Source organism: Choristoneura fumiferana, chromosome 4 (genome assembly GCF_025370935.1).
Source record: "Choristoneura fumiferana chromosome 4, NRCan_CFum_1, whole genome shotgun sequence".
Lineage (NCBI taxonomy): Eukaryota > Metazoa > Arthropoda > Insecta > Lepidoptera > Tortricidae > Choristoneura > Choristoneura fumiferana.
Genome location: NC_133475.1, coordinates 16,654,522 through 16,680,337, shown reverse-complemented (window position 1 = coordinate 16,680,337; position 25,816 = coordinate 16,654,522). Strand labels below are relative to the sequence as shown.

At 39.6% G+C, this 25,816-nt stretch overlaps 1 protein-coding gene across 2 annotated transcripts in view; it reads right to left on the bottom strand.

Annotated features, from left to right (window-relative positions):
- Positions 1-25,816, bottom strand: part of LOC141427566 (EGFR adapter protein-like) — a 271,634-nt gene that overhangs the window by 191,980 nt on the left and 53,838 nt on the right. The window lies entirely within an intron of this gene.

Sequence of the window (25,816 nt, the reverse complement as noted above, 5' to 3'; positions counted from 1 at the left end):
TCGGAGTCACCCTGGTCGTCACCTCTGCACCTGGCACCTAAAAAAGACAACGGCTGGCGACCTTGTGGTGACTACAGGACGTTGAATGCCAGGACAATCCCTGACAGGTACCCGATACGTCACATTCATGACTTTTCACACCATATTTCGGGCTGCCAAGTATTTTCCACCATTGACTTGACAAAGGCGTATAACCAGATTCCTGTTAATCCAGAAGACATCCCAAAGACCGCTATCACGACTCCGTTTGGCCTTTACGAGTTCCCTTATATGACCTTCGGGCTCCGTAACGCAGGGCAAACTTTTCAACGGTTCGTGGACGAGATGGTAAGGGGTCTCGATTTTTGTTACGCCTACCTTGATGATTTTCTGGTTTACTCGAAAGACGCGAAGACTCACGAAGAGCACCTGCATCAACTGTTTTCCCGATTACGCGACTACGGCATGATCATCAACACCTCAAAGTGTGTCTTCGGTGTCCCCGAGGTCACTTTTCTCGGATACCATATATCGGCGAAGGGTACGAAACCAGTTCCAGCAAAAGTTGAAGCTATCAAAAACTTCCCAGCTCCGAAGACCGTAAGAGAGTTACGAAGATTTCTGGGAATGATTAACTTTTACCGCAGATTTATTCCCGGAGCAGCACAGTTTCAAGGACCCTTAAATGCCCTTCTTACGGGCTCCGTCAAAGGTTCTCACCCCGTGAACTTCTCTGCAGAAGAACATGAGGCTTTCGCCAAATGCAAAGAAAGTTTATGCCAGGCCGCGCTGTTAGCGCACCCTGACAGCCAGGCTAAGCTCGCCATCGTTACTGACGCATCAGATTCTGCCCTAGGCGCAGCACTGCAGCAGTACGTAGATGACATTTGGCAACCCCTTGCTTTCTTTTCACGAAAGTTAAGTCCAGCTCAAAGGAAATACTCTGCATATGACCGAGAACTGCTTGCTATATACGAAGCCATCAGGTATTTCAGACATATGGTCGAGGCGCGAGTTTTCACCATTTACACGGACCATAAGCCGTTATGCTTCGCATTCCACTCGCGCAAAGAAAATTGTTCTCCTAGACAGTTCAGGCATCTCGATTATATCTCGCAGTTTACAACTGATATAAGGCAAATCTCAGGGAAGAACAACGTCGTAGCTGACACTTTATCTCGCGTTGAAGAGATCACTCAGCCCGTCGACATGAAGGAGTTAGCGCAAGCACAACTCTCCGACCCCGAGCTCAAGCAGCTGTTAGAAAGCGGTACGTCCCTACGCCTAGCCAAAATCAAACTGCCAGGATCACACGCTGAACTGTACTGTGACGAAACTACCAGAATACCGAGACCATATGTCACCAAGGATCTTCGTCGAAAGGTGTTCCTAAGCTTGCACTGTCTTAGTCACCCAGGCGCCAACGCATCCATTAAAATGATAACAGACCGTTTTGTGTGGCCGGGAATGAAAAAAGACTGCCGTGAGTGGTCGCGGACCTGCTTGCCCTGTCAGCAGGCTAAGATAAACCGCCATGTGTCAGCACCTATTGGCACTTATAGACTCCCCGGTTCACGGTTTATGTTTATACATATTGACCTCATAGGCCCTATGCCACTGTCTCAGGGATTTAAATATTGCCTCACCGTAATCGACCGCTTCACACGATGGCCTGAGGTGATCCCATTGGCGGATATAACAGCTGAAACGGTGGCTAAAGCCTTGCTTCAGGGATGGATTTCTAGATTCGGCTGCCCTAATGACATTGTGACAGACCGAGGCAGACAATTTGAAAGCGCTCTCTTTAAACACTTGTCGGAGTTGGCTGGGTTCCAGCATCGTCGCACTACGGCGTACCACCCAGCCTGTAATGGACTCGTCGAGCGATTTCATAGGCAGTTGAAGACCGCCATTACTTGTCACGGAAACAGTAACTGGGTGGAATCCCTACCGCTAGTGCTGCTCGGGATACGCAGTGCGTACAAGGCTGATCTGAATGCCTCGACTGCTGAATTGGTATATGGGGAGCCACTGAGAGTACCTGGAGAGTTTATAGAAGCGAAGTCGGGAGCTGATGACACCATAGACGTCACAGACTACATCGCGCGCCTTCGTAAGTTCGCTCATAACCTGTCCCCTATACCAGCCTCGCGACATTCCAATAGGAGATCATTCTTTATATTCAAAGATCTACAAACGACAAGTCACGTGTTTCTTCGCGATAATACTTGCCATCCACCTCTGCAACCAGCGTACACCGGTCCCCACGAGGTTATAGAAAGAGGTGACAAGAGTTTTAAAATCCGTTTTAATGGAAAGATCGTCACAGTATCCATAGACCGCATTAAACCAGCCTATATATTGGACGACATGAATCATAATGTAAGAACCACCCCGGCACCTCAGATTACTCAAGAGAGCAAATCGAGTCCTGCCGAGAATAAAAACCTCACAAAACGTACTCGCTCAGGACGAGAAGTACGCTTTCCTAATTATTATCGCCCGTAGGACGGTCTCTGGAAGGGGGTGTGTGGCGATTATTCTCGCAACTTATCAAGTACACAGATTAAAAACAATAATTGTATAATAATAATAATTAAACTAAACAATAATTACGTAATAATAAAATAATAACTGTGTAATAATTAAAATTATAATAAAAATAGTAATACATTAATAGTCATAATTAATATAATCAAATTAATTGAATGAGAATAATTATAATATAATTGTATAATAATTCAGTTAAAATAATCATGTCTCAATAATCGATTAATAATTCTTATATTATATTAGATCAATTGTTATTTATATCAATATTACGTGTTTAAATACATGTCAGAATAAATAATAATTATAGTAAAAAATCAAATAATCATTGTCAATATTTACATCACTAAAAATAATTATTTTTGTATAACGCAAAATGTATGTCAGCGGACAGTGCAACTTAGTTTTCTTATTAGAGATTTACAACATCTGATCTTTTGTTCGATGCGCGAGCACCGAGAACCGGTTTCACCGCCGGCGCAGCGCGCCCGCTTGGCCGGCGCTCGCGCCAGTCGATATTCACTAACGACGCGGAGCCTACGTTCGTATGCCCTATTACAAACGCTTCCGAGTTGCATCGTTCGCTGCAAATGCTTGTGCCTCGCTTATCGCTATATTCTTCCAATCCTTCTAAACTGTTGCTTGTGCCTGTGCTAATTGTTTCTTCCGTGTACTGACTGATTACAAATTAAGTGCAAGAACAATTTGTGATTTATTTACCCGCGCGGACTACAGTTCAAGTAAGCACTACACCACATAACTACAACAGCTTTGAAGTTTTTTCAAACACAATTTATTGTAATCTTGAACAGAGTAGACAAAATCGTAGCTCTTCATTTAAGAAGAAGAACTACCTACGTATAATATACAATGAGGGTTCCTTGACGGACGAAATATCGTGAGGTCCGTTTGACGTTACGGTCTTGTTTCTGAGGGCCTACTCCGAAATTCGAAAAATGAATTTTGTATCGTACCGTCCCTCTCACTCTCGTATTAAATAGATAAGTGTCACAGGGACGGAACGACATGAACTTCGATTTTCGAACTTCGGAGTAGACCCGCTGATTGACACATTTAGTTATTTAACCAATCAAAAACGTGACACAAAATGTCGAAGTTGTCAAGTGTCAAGTTGTGAGATTTCATACAACCTTGCAGGCCGCTGGCCGGCAATGCGACCGTCTTTTGTTTCAACGCGCGCTCTGCGACACGCACGCGGCCCACGCCCAGCAACACCACAGCACGCACTGCAGCACCGCCAGCAGCCAGCGCGACACGCGCGTATACAAAAGGGCGACCAGACTAGCGTCCCGCCAGCTTCATTTCTTGTTTATTTTTTATTTTATTTCATGTAATGTATTGAGAAAAGCACTATACAAGTCTCGGCCGGAACCTTACGCGAGGCCGGATAGGGATGCGAGGCCGGCAACCCCCTACTTTCCGGCCTCTACAGTAATGTACTCTTATAGTAGAAGATACAAGCCTACATCGATCCTCACCGGTCTGATAATAGAATTAAATCTATTTTTTAAATCTAAATCATGGACAGGCTATTTTTTTTAACATTTTTTGATTTTTAATTAAATGCAGACAACCGCAACGTGTTCACAATAAAACAGCGCTACGTTGATATACAATTTTGTTCTATATTATCTGATCAAGTGAAAGTAGCTGGCATCGACATAACTGTTAAAGTTTGTACCTGGCAACCCAGTATTTCGTCCAGGTAAACAATAGCAAACCCGTCGACATATTCTATAGGTTTTATAATTTAAGTCAATATAAATTTTTCGTTGTAGTGCTACGCCGTACTGGGAGGACACGCCAATTAATGCAGGCCATCAAAAAAAGGAAAGTTGCTTATCGAGGTCACGACAGATACGAAACTCTTGCAACTGATAATGATGAGCAAAGTGGCAGGCAAAAGAGCAGTGGGTCGTAGGAAGAAATCATGGCTACGCAATATCCGGGAATGGACGGGAGTAAAGAGCGCCGCGGAACTTTTAAGACTGGCCAAAGACTGAATCAGATATGCGGAGCTGACTGCCAACCTTCACTAGTTGGAGAGGCACTTGAAGAGAGAGAGAGATAAAAAAAATTCTTATTGTCTCGATGATGCAACAAAAATTTATTAAAAATCAGTTTTTGGAAAATAAATATTAAAAAAATATATAAAAAATAGCCTGTCCAGGAGTTTTTTTAAGCAAATTAATTTCTAGTATATTTCAGACCCGCGGTGAAGATCATTTCAAGTTCGGATCTCAAGACCATTACTCTTTTTTCCCGTGCGTTACTAATAACAAAACCGCCATTTTTAGAATATTGTCTGTCTATCTGTGGTCTCTGCGTGTTCGACGTTTTAGTAACGACTAAAATTCAACTAACTAAAGTAATCGTCAGCCATACAGTTTTGCAGGTGGTAGGACCTTGTGCAAGGTCCGCCCGGATTGCTACCACCATCTTGCTCGCTAATCCTGCCGTGAAGCAGCAGTGCTTGCACTGTTGTGTTTCGGCGTGGAGAGTAAGACAGCCGGTGAAATTACTGGCACGTGAGGTATCCCCTCTTAGGCCTCTAGGTTGGCAACGCGTCTGCAATACCCCTGGTGTTGCAGATGTTTATGGGCGGTGGTGATCTCTTACCATCAGGAGACCCATTTGCTCGTTTGCCATCCAGTCAAATAAAAAAAAAAAAAAAAAACCGTGGATATAGACTAATTATGAGATAAAAGTATCTATTGACAGACATGAAAACAATGTTACGATAATTCCCAAAGCTTCCCAAATCTGTCTGTTATTGTGAATAATCTAAAATTGCCGAATAGTTACAGAACTGGGATGATCTCGCCCTGGGACACAGCGTAACTCTTCGCCTGGAATAACGAACTTCACAGTTCTACAACTTTGGTAAATCTGTGAATTTCGAGATGTCTCTGCATAATATTATGCTGAAATTGTGATAACAGCTAGAATCTGGAATCTAGATCACAGCTAATTCTGTATGATTCGTGAGCATAGAGAATTAACCCGGTGAGTGGTAATTTACCCTACTAATACCGTCATCATAATCATGGTGGTCTTTTCGTGACATGCATTTTTTTATTATTATTATTCATATCCATGTCACGTCACGTCACGTCATGTCACGAATAAAATGTTTTCTTTCTTTTGGTAATCCAATCTTGGACGTAGGCCTCTTCCCTTTTCTTCCACTCCTGGCGATCTCGTGCCCGTCTCTTCCAGTCTCGACATCCGCGCCGTGACTAATTTGTAAATGCGAAAATTTGTGTGTATGTTTGTTAACTCTTCACGCTAAAACTTCTGGACAGATTTTAATGAAATTGGGTATGTAGATAGCTGGAATAACGCACGTAGGCTACGCTGATACTTCTACAGAATTGGGATAAAATGTCGAATTCTCAACCGCTGGGTTTAGACATGAAACTTGGCGCGAGTGTCTTACAGTCGAGTTCATAAGGTTGTGAGCAATAATTTGATCAAAAATATCTGAACACGCTTCTACGCCGATAACAATAGAGTCGGTTCAGATATTTTTGATCGTTTACCTTTACATGCCCGTATTTCATTTGCTCGAATTTCACTTTCCATACCAACGTTTGCCATAAAATATATAGAACCGTGCTGTTTTCAGGATTTTTTTAAATGTCATCATATTATTATAGAATGCAGTAGGTTAGGTTAGTTTAATATCAATTCTGAAGAAATTACTATTTCAGATATAAATTACTTTATGGCAAAAATCTAGAAAACGATACATTCGGGCATATGAAATTCGGGCAAACGATAGAGAACTATTTTTGATCCAAATTTTGCTCACAAGTTTATGAACCCGACTGTACAAGCAAATGATAATAAAATCCACGATTTATTAAGGAATTCCCATGGGATTTTAGTTACTAGAACTTCAATGCGACTGCTGGATGCTAGATTACGCACGCAAACCCGCGAATAAAGTCTAGTTCGTGAATAAAAATCACAGCTCGTATTAAATTTACTAAGTCGCCTTGAGGGTTCATATTGCCAATGGAACTGTCAGGTTGACAAGCAAACCCTTAGCTCTTCCAAGAAAAGTTAAATCACTTTGTGTAATGACAATTGTCCGGAGTCCCATCTGTATCCAGTTAGTTTATTTGGACAAGGTGCCGCTGCTAAAGCATAAATTATAATGAACTAGATTCGTCCGCGGCTTCGTTTATATTTCTCTGTTCTGTTCGAAGGCTAGACCTACAATAAATACCGAGATCCATCATTATGATCCATACTGATGGTTTTCAGTCTTACATATCTTACTTCGTAAATAATCATATTTGCCAATATTCAGTAGACTACACAATCAGTAAATACCACAATTATGATACTGCTATGGATCATAATATTTATTGTACAATAAATATAGCCTTCGCCATAAACCATTAAATCTAGTAGTAGATTTGAGGTGACACATTATGCCACATTTCATTCACTTATTTGAATCTGGCCCTTTTTAATAAAAGTTACAAATGCAACAATTCTACATAGGTATCTAATTCTTACTTTTTTTCTATGAGAAACTTAACAATAATGTAAAATTGTAGCAATGGTAACTATTCAATATGTTAATCAGGTAGTAAGATTCTGGCAGTCCGGCCAGATTCGTCTCCGTAGGACGGAACTCCTCAACGGTTGAAAGGTACGAAAATTTAATATGGATAACAAACAATTCAACAAAAAATACAATCGGCAAAAAAACCTGAATTAAAAATAAAATTTTCGACAAAAACTTATTACACTTGACTACATACTTGTATGACAATATGAAAATATCATGCAAGCATACTTCCCGCTTGATATATTTTATCTCTAATAGAGCTCCCTCAGCGCATCTCATTCCGTGGACATATCGCATTCTAGGGAAACTATATTCCCCGGTAGAGAGCTTCTGAAATTCACATTTTCGGCTCTATCATAGAGGCAGGATGCGGTATCTCTATGTCGACAATTATTTTCTCCCAATTAGGACAAGCTTCACATAGGTATGTTAAATTACAGTAGTACTAATCTTTAGCCGATAAGACATCGTAGCTTACCACCTATGATCTCTCAAGCAGAGGGTCGTGTGTTCGAGTCCGGAATTGCGTTTTTTGGATTTATAAGTGAAAGTACCGTGAGCTCAACGGTGAGGAAAAACATACGTTCAGTGGTGTACGTAAAGTTCCTAATCCGTAGTAGACTCACGCGGGAACTGCGGTCCAAGCCCTCTCAAAAGAAGAGGGCTGTGTCTGCGGGAATTGGTTGCCGTTGGCTGCGCATTTTTCTTTCCATAGTTTCCATAAACGTGCGTCGACGGCGCTTTTAAAAAACCCGGTGTGCAAAAGTCCTTACTTGTTTACAATAAAGACAAACATTACGTCAAATTTATCTTTTATATTCAAATCTTACCTAATATTATATTTATCGATGCCTACTCACTTTTAGCCTGGTGTTTTCGTAAAAAAATTCTAACTCTTTTTCAATTAAGAATAACTCTTTTTAAAAACTTGGCTTTTTGTAACTGTTTCAAATCAAAACTACTCTGTTTCAACTATTTTTGTGTCTGCTTTGTGTGACTTTCCGTAATTTCACTTCTGTGGCCCGGCGGAAACCAGCGAAATGCTGCCCCGGGACCTTTTCTAACTGCGACTACTTATGTATTTTTTTAACCTGTATAATGTGTCACTGCTGTTATAAATAAAATTATTTTCTTTCTTTCTTTCAAATCTTGAATTTATAATATAAGGTTCCTAAATATTGTGGTCGACAAAGAAAAAAAGTGCTTGGAGAAGTCACTTCAATTTAAAAGCGAACTTCAAAAGAAAAGGGAAATGAATGGATATTCACCCAAATATCGCTTACGAACTATACTGACACCTCTGTATGACAACTCGAGATGGGTTCACACAGATCTTACGCATTTGGGTACGACATATTCCTGTGTGAGCAAGAAATGCTGGCAGACATGGCATTAATACCTACTTAATAATATGGGGGTCAAATCCAGGCCAGTTCTAAATGATATCGTTCGGTGGTTTTATTACGTCGAGATGTGTTGTGTGTTTCTATAACTACAAATAATAATTTACAATTAACAATATAAAGCTATGAAGTAAATTGTTTATAACAAGCCTTAATTTAACTTGCCTTATCAGTAACTAGCCGTTACCCGCGACTCCATCCGTGTTGAATTTTCCGGGATAAAAACTGTCCTTCCCGGGGATTCAAACTATCTGTATACCGAATTTCATCTAAATCGCTTTAGCGGTTTAGACGGGATGAAGTAACAAACAAACAAATAAATAAAAAAACTTACAAACAGACTTACAAACTTTCGCATTTATTATATAAGTGGGATAGTGGGATGGGTCAGATTTACTCACTTCTCTAGTCATCGAATTGACTTGAAATTTGGTGTACTTTGGTAAGTTGAGCGAAAATGCAGAGAAATAATTGTATTAAAAATCAATTTTTAAACAAACTCCTTTAGTTTTGTAATTTTAAAATGTTAGTTCACGTTCGCGCAAAACAAATGAAACCGGAAAATAACCGTGTTAACGCAAATTTTAATTAAAGGCTACACAAGAACATCAGAGAAAACACAGACTGCAAAATAATGAGGGCTAAAAGACAGGCGAAATAATAACAATACAATACAATAACTATTTATTGCACACCAACACAAAAGCAATTAAGAAAACACAGGTGAGCACAGAGATACCACAAACGGGACTTATCACATTAAAACACACGAGTAATATTTACCTCGACGTTTCAACCACATTACAGTGGCCGTGGTCACGAGTAGACTGAAGTGTAGGGTGTCAAGTCTGCCTAGTAGCGCCAGTCCTTCGAACTACCCGCACTTGATCACTAAAAGATGATGATGATGACAAATAAAATGACCAAGTGCGGGTACTTTACGATTTAAGTATGCGAAGCCGCTGGTAAACATTAGTGAGCTTATAATTATACCCCGGAAACATATAAACTTCACACGAGGCACTAACCAACAGCTTAGTTATCCTATAAAGTGAGCAAACCACGAGTGCTTTGACCTCTTGCTAATTAATTAAGCTTGCGAAGACTTGCTCACTGCCGGCAAAGTAATTTAAGGGCCTGTTTCACCACTTGTCGACTAACTTTAAGTGTCAAATAAAAGTAATGCCGTCTTTGTTTATTCGGACAAAACAAACAGAGACGGCATGACTGATGGTTCTCTATCGTTTGCCCGAATTTTATATGCCATAATGTTTCGTTTTCCATAATTTTCATTTGCCATAAAGTAATTTATTTCTGAAATAGTATTCTTCATACTTACTTACTTACTTCGCCGGCTCAGCGACCCAAAGTGGATCTTGGCCTCCGACACAAGACTCCGCCAATTGTTCCTATCCTGTACAACAAGGCGCCAGTCTGCCACCTGCATGTCGCACAGGTCTTTTCGGACTTCATCCAGCCAGCGATACCTAGGCCTTCCGATTGGCCGTCTTCCAGTCGGTTGTCCTAGGTATGCTCTCTTGGCCGCACGATCCTCTCCCATTCTCTCCACGTGGCCGAGCCAACGAAGCCGCGCAGACTTGCTCTCGCCTATAATGCTGGGCTCGCCCACCAGGTCTTCCACCTGCACATTTCTCCTGACACGCCAGGCTCCATCCACTTGTCTTGTAGGTCCCAAAATCTTCCTGTAGATCTTCCTCTCCGCCACTAATAGCTTATTCTCTTCTTTCAGTGTTAGCGTTAGCTTCGCACCCATACATTAAGATTGGCCTTATCACTGTCTTGTAGACTCGCATCTTGGTGCTTCTACTAATAAGCTTGTTTACGTCCCACTGCTGGGCACAGGCCTCCTCCCAGAGTGAGAGGGCTTGGGGCGTAGTTCCCACGCGGTACTAGTGCGGATTGGGAACTCATACCATTGAATTACTTCATAGGTGTGTGCAGGTTTCCTCACTATGTTTTCCTTCACCGTTGAGCTCGTGGTAAATTTCACATGAATTTCAAAAAACTCAGAGGTGCGGGCCGGGGTTTGAACCCACGAACCTCTGCTTGAGAGGCGATAGGTCAAAACACGTAGTGGTTTAATGTGGGCTTTATTGCAAATCATAGTTAATGAAATATACTGTATTGTAAATTCTTCATTGTACATAAAAGCACATGAAATTAACAGATAACAAGATAAAAAGATGTACACAAGCGAACTTATTTATCTCTTAAAAAAGGGATAATTTATCCTTTAAGGCAGTTAAGGATTTGTCATAATTAATTGTGTGCGATAACATTTTCTTCTCTGAAACGATTAATTCTGAATTGTTATAAAACAAGCCAAACGTAACCTATTAGAGTTTTAGACAGAAAACATGGTGCGGAAACCTGCACAAACATGCGAAGCAATTTAATGGTGTATGTCAAGTTCCCAATCCGCACTGGTCTAGCAGTGGAACTTACATATGACTAGTCTTGACCCGCGGCTTCGCCCGCATTAGAAATACCTTAATGCTGTCTTAACTGAACTGTCGTATACAATACAATACAATAACTCTTTATTGCACACCAATACAGTAAACAGTACAGAGAACACAAGTATATACATAGAGATTTTCTAAGGAACTGTCGTATATTATGCGCAAGCAATTTTTTTGAAATATACAACGACAACAGTTTAGAACATGAAACTACCGTGAGACTCACTCATATTAAATATATTGACCCCGGTTAACTCACGTCTTAAATCGAGTTTAGCTCGACATGTTTCGAGCTAATCCGTAGCCCTTCGTCTTCGGAGCAACGCAACTCAGCGGCTGCTGCAACACGCGCACTGCGCGCCGCCGCTCTGCTCGCGCGACTGCCCGACGAAACTGACACCGGCACACAACTTCCCGCATTTTCATCATCATTACAACCGTCAAATGTAGGGTAGCACACAACACACAAACATGTCGAGCTAAACTCGATTTAAGATGTGAGGTATTCGGGATCAATATATTTGACAACAGTTTACTTACAAGATTCTTGTTACCATGGCAACACATTTCAACACAATTAACAAATGTATTAGAATTTGGCCTGAAAAGGTTGCGGTAACAATTTAAAAGGTCAATGTTCGCTCGTATATACAGATTGCAAACGAAGTTAACACGTCACGTCATCTTGAGAGCTGAGCTACGTCACCGTTCTTGGACAGCGCCCTCTATTCTTGTTCAAACTTAAAATATTATCCCACGGGAACGCATTACCGGGATATCAGGTATCGCATGTCTCAATGCAGATCTTTGTTTATCTGTACGCCAAGTTTCATGTAAACCCGTTGAGCCGTTATTGCGTGATTGAGTATCAAACATCCAAACTCCCAAACATCTCCACAAACCCTCACATTTATAATATTAAGTAGGATGAGGATTACAGATCCTTCTTCTTTCACAAGCATCAACGGTCGTATAAAAATCTCAGCCTCACTTTATGAAGCACCTCGCCCGTCTGAATCGCTCGGCAATTGTCCCCTGAGTTATGACACGTGCCTTTTGTGCCCGCTGACACAATAACGCAAAACAAGAGAAACAAAACCATGGTAAATAAATTATTTGGACCAACGAAGGGTCACTTTGTCCCGGTAGGAGCTCTAAAATAATTAACACCGCCATCATTGTTTTGTTTGTTCGGAGTTATTAAACATCTCTCAGGTATAAGGGCGTTAAAAATATATAATCCGTTTATTTTAATAAATGACATAAATCTTCCACTTACATTTAAGAGGCTGTTTCACCATCCATTGATTATTGTTAACTAACGGTTAAATGTGATGCCGTCTCCGTCTATTCAAACAAAACAAATAACACTAATCAATGGATGGTGAAACAGACCCGTAATCTTAATTTTTAAAGATTTTAACGAATCTTGTTATATTTTTAAAGTCAAATTTTAAAATGGCATTAACTGTTGGATATTCCTACTTGTCGGAAAGGTTGTTTATCAGCATTTTTTTTATATTTTTATAAGGTGATCCGAGGCTATTGTAGCTGGGGGATGTTGTATCTGAGCCGTCTGATGGCGTCCTTACGACGTGATATTCTTCTCGGCCATTTAACGTTGTGTTCGCCAGAAGATAAAGAAGAGAAGTTAAAGTTTATTCAAAGAAGCAATGTAAAGCAAAAACACAGCCTTGAGACAGACAAATGAACAAACAGCGGAGGCTTATGAATATTGAACCCTAAGACCCTAATCCATTGACTGCCTCATTAAGTTCCTTGACGCACGAAATATCCCTTCATTGAATTTTAAAACGGTATAAAAACGTCTCAGGGCATCATATCAACTACCCGCATTATATTTCGGGGAGGGTTAATCCTCCCTTTGTCACAGCTCTCCAATTTATTGGCTATTCCACTCGGGAAATTGCAGCTTTAAAATGTGAATGAATCGTTATTACATTAGCTGGAAGCGCCGGGAGAAGGAACCACTTAATCATCAGGAATGACAGGTTAAGCGACACTCTTTAACGTGGACTCTGAGAGCTAGAGCATTCTAGCTGACCGACGGCTAAAATTGCTACAATACATTGTGGTTTACTTGATCTCTGTTAACTTCAACAGACGGCTCAGTTCATTGATATAAACTACGTGGTATTTAACGATTTGGCGAAAACGTAAAAAAATACATAAATAGTATATAAATTCATAGCCATTGTTAAAGAACATATTTTAAAATTCACAAACTTGACGAGTGACATCGACGTATCATATAAGAAATAAATCATAAAAATCACTTTTTTTAAAGCTCTTCTGCTAAATATGTAGTGTATGAATCGAAAACACTTTATTAACGGACTTTAAGAAATGTCATAAATTAAGAATCTGTACTCTGTTTCACTGCAATTTATTAATCAAGTATCAAAATTTTTGATTATCTTTGCGTTATAACTATAATTTTGTTCACCACTTAGAAGCACCCTGTATGTCAGTTGTCATATTAGCCAAAGCTGTATGTACATTAGCATAAGTAAAAAATATTGTCAAAAAATTATAATCAGGGTTCATAAAATGCGAGCAAAATTCATTGAAGTATGTATGTATGTATGTAAACTCTTTATTGCACATAAAATAAAAATACAAATTGAAGTGCTATTAATGTGAAGTGTTATGAATGGTTTTCATAATTATCATACGTCATTTCTATAGATTTTGCTCGCATTTTAGGATCCCTGATAACTTTATGCAACAAAATGAAACCAACAACAGAACCATTTAATAAAGTGATGGCCACATTATAGACTTACAGACTTATTGACGTGAGCTCGGCGTAAGCTTGATTAATCATTTTGTTTTTATTTCTCTGCTTTTTGCTGTTTGGTGGATAATAATATTTTAGATAATTTATAATATAAGAAATTAAAGTAATCATGCCCAGGCAATTAAAATTTAAAGTAAAAACACCTAATTTCTACTGTATATAGATTAGCGGTTATATGAAAAGTGTAACAAAGTTTTGGTTTAAAGAAGAAAAACTCTTGGCCGGGTTCCTTGCAGAACATTCTCCTCAACATTGATAATCTTTCCAAAAGCTCTGGCCAATACAAAAATAAATAAAAAGAACCCTTCGCGGCCTACTTAAGGAATGTTTTAATTTAAACAAACTTGGCCCAATAAGAGTAAATTATGAAAAATATGTCATCAAAGCTCGGCTCGAACACCGACGCTGTTAGAGCATGTCCAAATATGTTCAGTTTGTCAGCTCAGATCTTTATGGTGTACCTACATCAATTTGACATACGAGTAAAACAAATCGCTTTCGCAACATTCAGCCATAAAATGCGGACTTCGCAATATCTGCACGCGACAGCGAAATATCGTTGGTCCGATGGGAAGATTCGTCAGGATAACTCGGTGTCCGCTTACTCGGTCTATATTTATACCTCATAAATTGAGAAGTACAGAGGTAATAGAAAATATTTTAGACAAGCGTGCTCTTATTAGTCCACATCTCTGCTTTGTCGGGCGTGATTGTGGTCAAAGATAAGCCTTTTTCTGAATAATTATAATAACAAAAATAATATGGCAGGGAATGGTCTGTGCTGATTAATCAAACAGCAGGGCTATTACGAAACTCGAAACTCTTAAGTTCGTGTCGTGCGGTCCCTCTGACACTTATACTATTTAATACGAGAGCGAGAGGGACGGTACGATACGAACTTCGAGTTTCTAGTTTCGTAGTAGCACTGCAGAGCTCTACTAGCAAGTCTATACCTTATACGCGATGGTTTTTAATCGGTAATTTTATTAGGAGCTGAAAAATATTAATAAACACTCAAAATCGCATTCAATGGGTGAGGGATCACGAAATTCACTCACTCTTTAATTAATTACAATCAATAATTTTGTTAAAACCATAGATCACATCTTCATCCTATATTAGTTACTGGTTTCCTCATTTATGATAGTTGTATCTTTATTTTAATTTATTTAATTATGTACAGAAACAAAGTAGTACTAAATTACTAAAGATCAGCACTAAGCTTCATCAAAATAGGAACTATAATTTAAACATGTGTCACTAGTACTATTTAATAATAATAGTAGTAGTATTATTGAACTGAAGTAGACACTTATGTATGAGGAATTTCTATGTTAACAAATAGTTAGTTATAATTTACCTTCTCCCAATGGAAAAATGTCTTTACAAAGTTTGATAACAAAATGGAAATGAATTCTTTTGAAAGTTACTGCTCTTCTTGCAAGCACATCCTACATCCCATAGCCTCCGACGTCGCTGCTTGTGACGTCACGTTCAACCACTTTGATGCACTCGAGTGCAGTGTAGGTACGGAAATGACACGATAGGGAATAATAAATGTAAGTAATAAAAAGCACTTTTTACGACTTGACTGAAGTATTTGATGTCGTTTCTAGTTCGCAGCATTGCCCGGAATTTGCAAGTTTCTGGAATACCTCTGCACAAAAGTATCATTAAAGGCCTGTTTTACCGCTTTTAGACTAACTTTAACTGACGGATATCAGGGATGCTGTCTCTGTTTGTTTTGTCCGAATAAAAAAAGACGGCATTACTTTCATCTGACTCTTAAAGTTAGTCGACAAGTGGTGAAACAGGCCCTTAGTATTGTGGTTGCAACATTTGTTTAGATTGCACATGCAATCTTGATTGTCAAAATATGTATATCATTAGATAATACAGGTAAAAAACCTAAGAAGATGACCGGTTGCATGTTGCAGTGCACAGAATTGATATGGGACTTATTTTTTTTTACGAATATGGAACGTTGACTTGTCTAACACAGACACGTTACTACTACATACAACATATCATCTTCTAATGTTTCTACATTATATATTAATAAGGTATGTGCGTTAAACATCAGCAAAATATAAACTTTAGAAGTTAATTTCTAAATTTAAATTTTGCTGCTTTTGCTAGGCAGTCGTCTAGGGACCCCACATCAAAAGCAGCAAAATTTAAATTTAGAAATTAGTAGTTAGTAGGTGAGTGCCTACTCTGCCTTATGGTAAATCTGGTCCTGACGCGAATTAGATTCGTTTCAAGATGTTTTACTGTTCTATGTTTAATTTAACAGCACTCTCGTAAACAAATAAAACAAAACATAACGTCGTAACTCGATTAAGCGCGAACAACCCCGCACGGGACATAAACGGGAATCAAACAGAGAGAATGAAAAATTGCAGCCGGTATGGACAATAATTTGAAACCGAATTTCGCTGAAATCAACCTTATACGAAGGTTTTAAGGGTGTTGTGTGTTCCCTGGGGACTCTATGGGCACGCATTTAAATCGTAATCGACATACCATCAGCGATCTTATTCGCATTCATATTCTCTTTATTGGTTTATCGCGCCCCAGGCTCGCCCGACGAACGGACTGGAATCATCTGGATTTTATTATTTGAATCGCACAAAGACATTTTTAGAATGAGTTTCGGAACACAGATCAAAAGCGACAATTTGAGTTTATGAAAATGTCCATGTCGGCGGCCGATCGTAAAATCCGCCAAATCAAGAAATTCCTAGGCATATCGTGAAATGGCGCCATTTCATGAATTGGCTAAGTGACATCCGCCATATCGTTCAAAACTCACCGTTTAACAATTTGCCTAGTGACGTTTAGGCAGATCATGAAATTCCTAGGCATATCATGAATCGCCGCCATATCGGTTCTGGCACTTCGCCGGCCGCTGCCGCGGCACGCTCGCCTCGCTCGCTCGGCACATGCGTTGTGGTCACAATTCATACGAATTCATACGTAATGGCGCCATTTCATGACATGGAATTTCGTGATCTGGCGGATTTTACGATCGACCGCCGACATCTATACGTACCTACTTGTAGTCCAGGAAACAACGTATTTTACCGTCACTGCTAAGGAGGAAATGGCGCCTAGTGATGTTCTACATACAATTAATTAGTCACCAACCGCTCTTAGTGCACACCATTTTCGCCCCTTTTCATTTTGTTAAAAAATGACATTAGATTTGAATTTAACTATTTAGACTACTGTTACGAGTATTAAACTTAAAGAGGTATTTTATTCACAGCAATTGAAAGCAAATGGCACGTTTTATATCCTCGCCACTAACCAAAATGGTATTAAATTTTTAACCGTCCGCTATCATCCGTATAGACGAAGAGCCGTAGACAGTAAAGTAACGTTAAAAATCTTGATATTAAACTCTTCTCACTCTTCACACTCCTTGTAGCGGTAACAGTTTTTTCGTTTAATTCGTTCGCACATTGGTTCCTCCATTTATATCAACATACGAAAACTTTAAATAAACTGCACTATGTAAGCAATATGTACGCTCGGGACCCAAGCAATGCGCGAAACTTTTTTAATATAGTTGCGATGTTTGTAGCTTGGGAGCTCACGCCAAAGTACATTTTTTTCCAAGCGACTAATGTTGAAAAGGTATTGTATACTCGTAAGACTCACGCACATTGAATGCTAGGTACTAATGCCGTAGTACTTACAGCAATATCTTGGTCAGCGCGGTACTTCTACGCCCAAAAATTAATTACGCATAGCAGAATTGTTTCCAATAATCAATTGATTCAGATGTTATTTTTAGAGATCAATGGCAACTACACACTTTCATTTTGCTGCCCTAGAAGCCGAGTTAGTAATTACAGTTATATTTTTTCAATCAAATATTACTTTCACTTATTTTATAGCAAAGAAAACAGGCTTTTAAACATGTAAAATTTCAAAATCTTAACCGCTGAGATTAGAGATATGACATTTTACATGGTGCAACGACAATAAAATGTAATTGATGCGTAACTGCTTGTAAAGACTTATTATAAATGGAAGTAAATATTACACAACGACGAAAATTTTACGCGACAGCAATCAAAGTCTTACTTTTCGATTTTTGAATGCAATGCGCGATAACACGACATAATAACTTTTCCCCAGTTCAGTGAAACAACCGATACTGCTTGTTAACGCGACTTGCAAACTGTTGCGACGCGTTACGACCCACGGATTTGCTTTACGAGCGGTTCGAAAGCAATAAGGCGGTGGCGCTCTCGTTACGCCCTTAACGATGCACTTTACGACAATTCTTTCGCAAACTATACTTTAAAGCTCTCCCAATGAGCCGTCCACAAATAGTTTTATTAGTTTATCACCCATCTGTACATCGAAGTTGCTAAATTTATAATATTACTCTGTAAGTCGTCGCTTCGAAATCTGGTTTGAGCAACAAACTTCGTAAAACAAATCGGGGTAGTATTTTGCTTTGTAGAAAACTTTTGTCCGTAACATTGTTTGCTGAAGTTTATTTCGTGTAATTGTAAAACGAAATCTGAGAAGCGAACCGGTCCGGTATTATGTTAGGGCCATAATGCTAGTTAATTAGCGGATAGTGGGTCGTAAACCCGTGCTGGCCACCGGCCGGCGCCGGTCGCCGCAAACCACCGCCGGCACGAATCCATGGACTTACGACATGCCTTAAAGCTAAGATTTAGGGTCGTATCTCGAATAAACCAAAAGCACGTACAAAATTGACTTATAACGTTCATATGTGAGAATATGACTCTGGAATAACAACTTTAGCGTGTCCATGTAAGGACCTGTGCCAAAAGATTACTATTTGGAACATATCAGTTGGCAAAAACTAAGCTTGTCCAAAAAGTTGAGAGCTTGTGGAGGGGTAAGATGTAGTAAAGGGTGGCAGTCATTTTATATTAGTCTCTTTAACACATTGTGCGGCGATATGGGTGAGGATTTACAATTAACCCCTAATGGCAACATTTGCTGTTAACAAACACATCCTGGTACAAACAAGCTAGTTCAATTGAAGGGTTTTTCAAACATCGTAATTTCTGTTGTTTCATCGTGCCACATTGTTGTACGTAGTATTACGTACTCAAAAAAAGACTACTCAAACAAAGTCGGAAAACCCCCGACGTTGTCACTTCAAAGCTCAATATCTCAAACACGGCTGAACCGATTTTGATAAAACATGTCGAAAAACCATCACTAGAAAACCTGCTTTTAAACAAAAAATACCGCATTCAAATCTGTTCACCCGTTTAAGAGCTACGGTGCCACAGACAGAGTGACACAGACACACAGATACACAGACACACAGACATAAATAGCGTTCAAACTTATAACACCCCTCTTTTTGCGTCGGGGGTTATAAAAAAACTAAAATTAAACCACTTTTGGACGACCGGATGGCCAAGTGGTTAGAGAACCTGACTACGAAGCTTAAGGTCCCGGGTTCGAATCCCGGCCGGGGCAGATATTTGTGTGAATAATATGAATATTTGCTCTCGGGCCTTGGATGTTTAATATGTATTTATCTATATAAGTATGTTTATCCGTTGCCTAGTGTCCATAGTACAAGCTTTGCTTAATTTGGGACTAGGTCAATTGGTGTCAAGTGTCCCATGATATTTATTTTTTATTATTTAAACCAGTGTCTGGTAGTAAGCAACACTAAAAAAAGATTGCAATATCGCTTCATACTAAAACCAGCGCCTGACTAAGGTCTCGACAGGCCAAAATACGAGTATATTCTTTGTATTGAAAAGTATGAGACTATGTCCACTGGCACATTTCCTAACCAACCGTTGTCTTCGCGTGTCATGTATGCGCTTGACGTTCCGTTCCTGACACATTCCTATTACGGACATGGCATGATACGATGTAGTGGGTACCTTTACTGTTTGTGTTTGTAAGATGTCGAAATTACCTCGTTGACATTTAAAAATATCGGTCGTTCGAATATCAACGACATCCGCCGCCATCTTTTCTTTTCATAATGGAACTCTACTGTGGATTTAGATTGTTTTTCATGCCATTTGCCGGATGATCCAGATATTGCTCGGATCGTACGCATATTGGGACTTATCGGCAAAAAGCGATGAACGTTGTGAAAGGTCGTTGGATATTGCAACGGGTAAAATGTGAAGTAAAAAAAGCGGCCAAGTGCGAGTCGGACTCGCCCATGAAGGGTTCCGTAGCAGCAAATAACATCATATAAAAGTTTCCTTTACTTTACGATTTGTGACGTATTAAAAAAAACTACTTACTAGATCTCGTTCAAACCAATGTTCAGTGGAAATTTGCATGATAATGTATATCATATTTTTGTTTAATTTTATCATTATCTTAATTTAGAAGTTACGGGGGGGGGGGGGGGGTACACCACTTTGGGCGCAAACTATTCAGTTTAGAGAAATAGATGATATTTGCATCTAACCAAGTTTAACAATATCATTTTTGTAGACCTATCGAATCATAAGATACCCAGAACACCAGCGCTATCGGGTTCAGCATCTGCTTATAACCACGCTTCTAGACACGATTTTTTCCTATGCATACATATCTCAGGTTGCTTATTTCTACTACGCTACTTATGCAGCAGCACTAGCGACATCTATGTTCCGCTCTCATCGAGAGACGTCACACTTTCGGAACCAACCGCTCACCCAGACAAAATTCATAAGGGTTCCGTTTTTTGCCATTTGGCTACGGAACCCTAAAAACGCGCGTGTGGCCCCTCAACATGCCAGTGCAATTTCTTTTTAGGATTTCATTCAGTACCCTGAATGTTGAATTCAACAGAGGTTTTCCGAACCGGTGGTAGATTTTTTTTGACATTCATAAGTGCTTGTTATAGCCTAAATTGAATAAAGATATTTTGACTTTTTTCGACTTTGACTTTAATAGTTTTTTTTTTGTATTCTGTAACTTATGATATTACTAAAGTTTACCCGCGGCCTCACACGCATATAACTAAACTATTCGATCTGGTACAATTGAAATTCCGGGATTTTACAAAATTCCCCTGGGAATTCCCAAAATCTATATCGTGGTCTTCATTAAGGCTGTGTTAAGAACAACTGTCCAAAATTTCAAGGCTCTAAACCCAGCGGTTGAAATCTCATGATTTTATCCCTATCCCGTGGGAATATCGGGATAAAAAGTAACCTATGTGTTATTCCAGATGTCCAGCTATCTACATCCCAAATTTCATCCAAATCCCTCCAGGTGTTTTAGCGTGAAGGATTAACAAACATACACACACACACACACACAAACTTTCGCATTTATAATATTAGTAGGATAAGCCTATTTGAAATGTATGTAAGCCATACGATTAAATAATTCAGTGCCAAGAATACAACAAAATATTATCTGTTCGTAGGCAGTCGCTATAAAGCGTAGCGCGTAGCAATACATGACAGCGAACAATGTGTTAAAAGGAAAAATATAATCCTCACATGACCGCTTCGTTGTTCTTTTGTATGTCTGTCTGGCTTTCGGTCTGTCTTTAGATCTCTACAACAACAAAAAAAAAGGTTTCCGATTGTCACTCTGCTGCAACCTTAGCACCTGAAAAGCATCTTTAATTCATTACACTACACCGTCTATGGCCGTAACAGGAACTTGTCAGAACTGGAATTTCAAGCGCATCGTACACGCGACGGTGACGGAACGCGCTAGTAGGAATAGTCTCATACTTTTCAATACAAAGAATATGTTTTTGCCTGACGTAGGCACTTGTCTCACCGCCAGCGAGGAAACGATTGGCTATCGACTATTTTCTCGCTCAAGAAACGAACAAAAGATATAACATCCTGTGTGAGTAAAAGAGACACATATATTAATAGTTGATCGCTGGCTGTTCATACTGTTGGCGAGAACTCGCTCTTACATCTTTTGTCGCAGCGACAAGAGCTATAAAACTCGCTGAGCTATAGATACTCGCTCAGCGATGTCAGCTTGGCGGCCGCCCCGCACGAGCGAGTCGAGTGGAGCGAGTAATCGCCCGTCGCACGCGAACACTCGCTTACAGCCGAGCGACAAAACTACACTCGCTTCTCGCTGCTCGCCCACTCGTTTCTAGTTACTCGCTCTACTCGCTTCTCGCTCATCGTAGGCGGTGGGACAAGTGCCTTACGTTACTGTTCCGGTCAAGATGGTGGCACTAGTCATAGTACCATGAGGTCCGTTTGACGGCTTTGACATTTTTGCATTGTTTTTAATCGGTTAAATAACTAAATGAAATGAGCCAATCGCAAACCATACTGGATCTCAACATAGTAACTTCACACCTAGCGATATTTAGCTTGCCATGGAACCCTAATTCCAATTTCGTCTTAAGTGGCAGCAAGGCTGACGCCGGGACACAAGGGTGGGGTCTCGTCAAAAGATCACAAAAAACCAACTGAACGCGAGTCGGACACTAACACCGAGGGTTTCGTACAAAATTGTAGGTTTCTTATGAATATCCAGTGTTAGTAGAGTCGTTCTTAAGGAAAATGTACGCAATGTGGAGTCTTTACGAATTATCTTCGTAGCAAAGTTAAGGTTTCAAGGACTTTACCATAATGACACACGGGCCAATGACCAGGGCCCTTGGGGCCTTCGAAAGACCGATATACCAAAAAAGGGACAAAATGTAATATTCACTTCTTTTAATTTCCAAAAGGGCCTCAATTTCCATGTGCCCTAGGGCATGGCTTAAGACGGCCCTGACCACAAAAAATTACGAAAGTTAAGCTTAATAAAAACTTATTTTCAACTTAATCAGTTGAGCAGTTTTTAAGTTTTTGTGAAAAAATATTTCTAAGGCAAAGTTAAGTTAAGACAAGGTTAGGAACTACGGAACCCTGCACTGAGTATAATGGCCCGACATGCTCTTGACTGGTTTTTTTATGACTTTATCTTTTGATTGCATTAATTTAAATAGAAGTTAGACTTTATCACTACTCCAAGTGGTAGCAGACATGTAAATTTGATATTAATTTCAGTTCGATACGTCCACGGGTTCCTGAGAAAAAGGGTTTTGTCAGACGGACATACACACAGACGGATAACAAATCCTATAAGTATTTATAAGAGTTCTGTTTTGACAACTGTAGTACGGAGCCCTACAAACACCATTTGACAAAGAGAGAGCGCATGCACTGCGTACATCCACCCTGCTCAGTTTAGATTCGGTCCAGTTTGTGTACTGCGTAAACAGCAAAGAAAATATACAGTCGAACATAGAACCTCCTCCTTTTTTTGAAGTCGTTTAAAACGAAAGAAGCAATGCGCTTACAAATTCGAAAAACGTTTGTTTACTTTCACAAACTTTTATTTTATTTGCAAATGCTGTAACCGGATTGAGGTGGAATTTGGTAAGAGTTCGGTTTGGGGGGTAGGATGACTGGACAGTGATCACAAAAATGTTGGTATTAGAATGACATTCTTAACAAAAACCTGTTCATCTCTTAAGTGGAAGAATGATGGTCTTACTTGATCAAAATATACTACACTAGTACTTTTTATTTCTTTCAGTGCGTCTTTAAAATATAGCCCTCCAAATTAAAGCACTCTTCTTTTTCAAAGGCGAAAAATATACATAAATTTGACTAAAATTCTCACTTCCTGTTCCAGAAATGCCATTTATGGTGCAATTTTTGCGGAGATGTGAAATTACCGCCGTGCATATCAAGGATATCATTCTTAAATATTTATTCACCTTCACTCCGCCAAAATTATCATTTACTTTGAGCACCCCCTCATTCTCTTTTAATTTCCATAATGAGAATGGCGTACTTCGTTTTGAGACATATATTGCACGATAAGATGGGATGCCGTGGGGCTGTATGTCCCGGTAATAAGGTTGTAATTGGCACAGTAATTCCAGGGTACCGGGGCGGGTAATAAGGCGCATCGAGGCGCGTCCTCCTCCTAGATAATTTTCACAATATTTTGTAGCGACTCGTAGCCCCTCTACGCCGTAGTGCCTCTACGAAGTCTGCTACGAACTTTGCAGAGCGGGAAATTAATGTAATGGAAGTTGTTGATACTGAATTTTTTTGTATTTATAGTTTCAAGGAAGTGGAACCTTTTTGTGAGCAAGTTTTAATAAGAATATGATTGTGTGAAGTCTGTGGAGCAATAGACAGTGTTTACATATTAATTTGGAATAATTAGCTAATCGTTTGGCTGAATAGCTCTGTAAATGTTTTTCAGATTTTTCTATTCATAGTTAACAATAAATGTTTCCATACATAGATCGATGTTTAAAGTATACCGCGTCAAAGGCGTAACTACTCTTCAATCAAATATCCCGAATAAAAATATCTGCCCAAATGAATATTCACATCCAAGTTTTGTGGGTTACCTGTACTACAAGAAAGGCCCTTTTAAAAACTTGCTCGATAATATATCGCCGGGCGTCGTGGAACAAAGGACACAGCTGCGAGTGCCCGGCAACTTTCCTCTCAGGGCTGAATTGCCCTGGAGACAATGCAAGATGCAACTGTGTATGCTTTCGAAAAGTCCTATGTTCTGTGGATGAAGCGGAGCATTTTTGTTGTACTCGTAGGTAAAAATAAGTACTATAATGAACCATAAGTAATTACTTTTCTCACCCGTGACAAATGTGTGCTCTTGCAGCTCCTCCACCTTCACACTGTAAGAACACACAGATCACACAAACCATACTGTTTTCTCTTCTTTAACTCTTTTCAAACGCAAACAGAGTTCATCATCGACCAGCACAACCATTCAACGTGCTACTATGCATGTTGCCATGTTCTGATGATGAACTCTGGTTGTGTTTGAAACGCATCAGCATAGTGTGGTGATGGTGATTATGTTTGTGCGATGTGTGTTCATACAGACGTTAAAATGCCTCATTCGTGAAATAAGTAGCAACCACTTCAAATTGTGCCATATTAACCTTACCCGTTGACTCACTCTCGCCAACCAAAGGCCTTACAGTTTAGTTCAATATCCGTAGAAACTCCTCCTTTTCTGAAGTCGGTTAAAAAGAACGAAAACCTAGAAAAAACAGTAATGACAGGGAAGGTTCAGGGCAAGAAATAAATAAGGACCCCATGCGCTGTACAGATCAGATCCGCAACAACACGAGTATACGTTCAAAAACCCATAAACGCTGCCAAAGACCCTGTCATATGGAGAGCGATTATCTGGAAAGCCATGGAGGTCACGACCTTCTGCAATGAGGATTACAACACAAGGAGAAGGAAGATGTAAATCCCTGGTGCCCTTGTGACGTGACTGGTTCTAGAATAATTTGGAGTCATCTCTTCACGTTGGCGTCAGAAAAGTCGATGACCTAATGTGAGAGTGAACAGCAGCGCTCTCTATTGCCAACTATAACTCCGGACTCTAGCACTGCGATTTTCAGGGCAAGGAAAACATCACACTATTTTTCCAAGAAAATTGTCATGAAGGTTTGCTATTGATCCTCAATCAAGATCCAGGACCACTATAAAGAGGGTAGCGAGTAGCGACTTCGGAGAGATTAAATTCGATAAGAAATCATAATTCTATAAGAAATCAAATAATTAGTTTTTACTGTAATGCTGTATTTTTTTATTTGCAAATAACTTAGGAAATAAAAAACACATTTTATTCCAAAAGTTCGTACGAACATTATATATATATATCCTCTCGTTCAGACTCTCGCAAACTGACATGTATCTCACATAATGATGTTACATAGTGCATTATGCTCATAATGAGTGCAGTGATAGTCCGAGCGCCCGTGGGATTAGCGCAAATTGCGTCCAACATCGACAACGGGGTTGCCAACAAAAGGGTATCATACGCGTGGATGCCGCGTTAAATTCACTACAATGGAGCACTCGCTTAAAACTTTATTACCTTTTTTCGTGCATGACCACTTTAAAGGATTTACAGCGGGATTTCATAGTAGTTTTATTTAGTAACGGTTTTTTGATCTGCCAACGCGATGGTT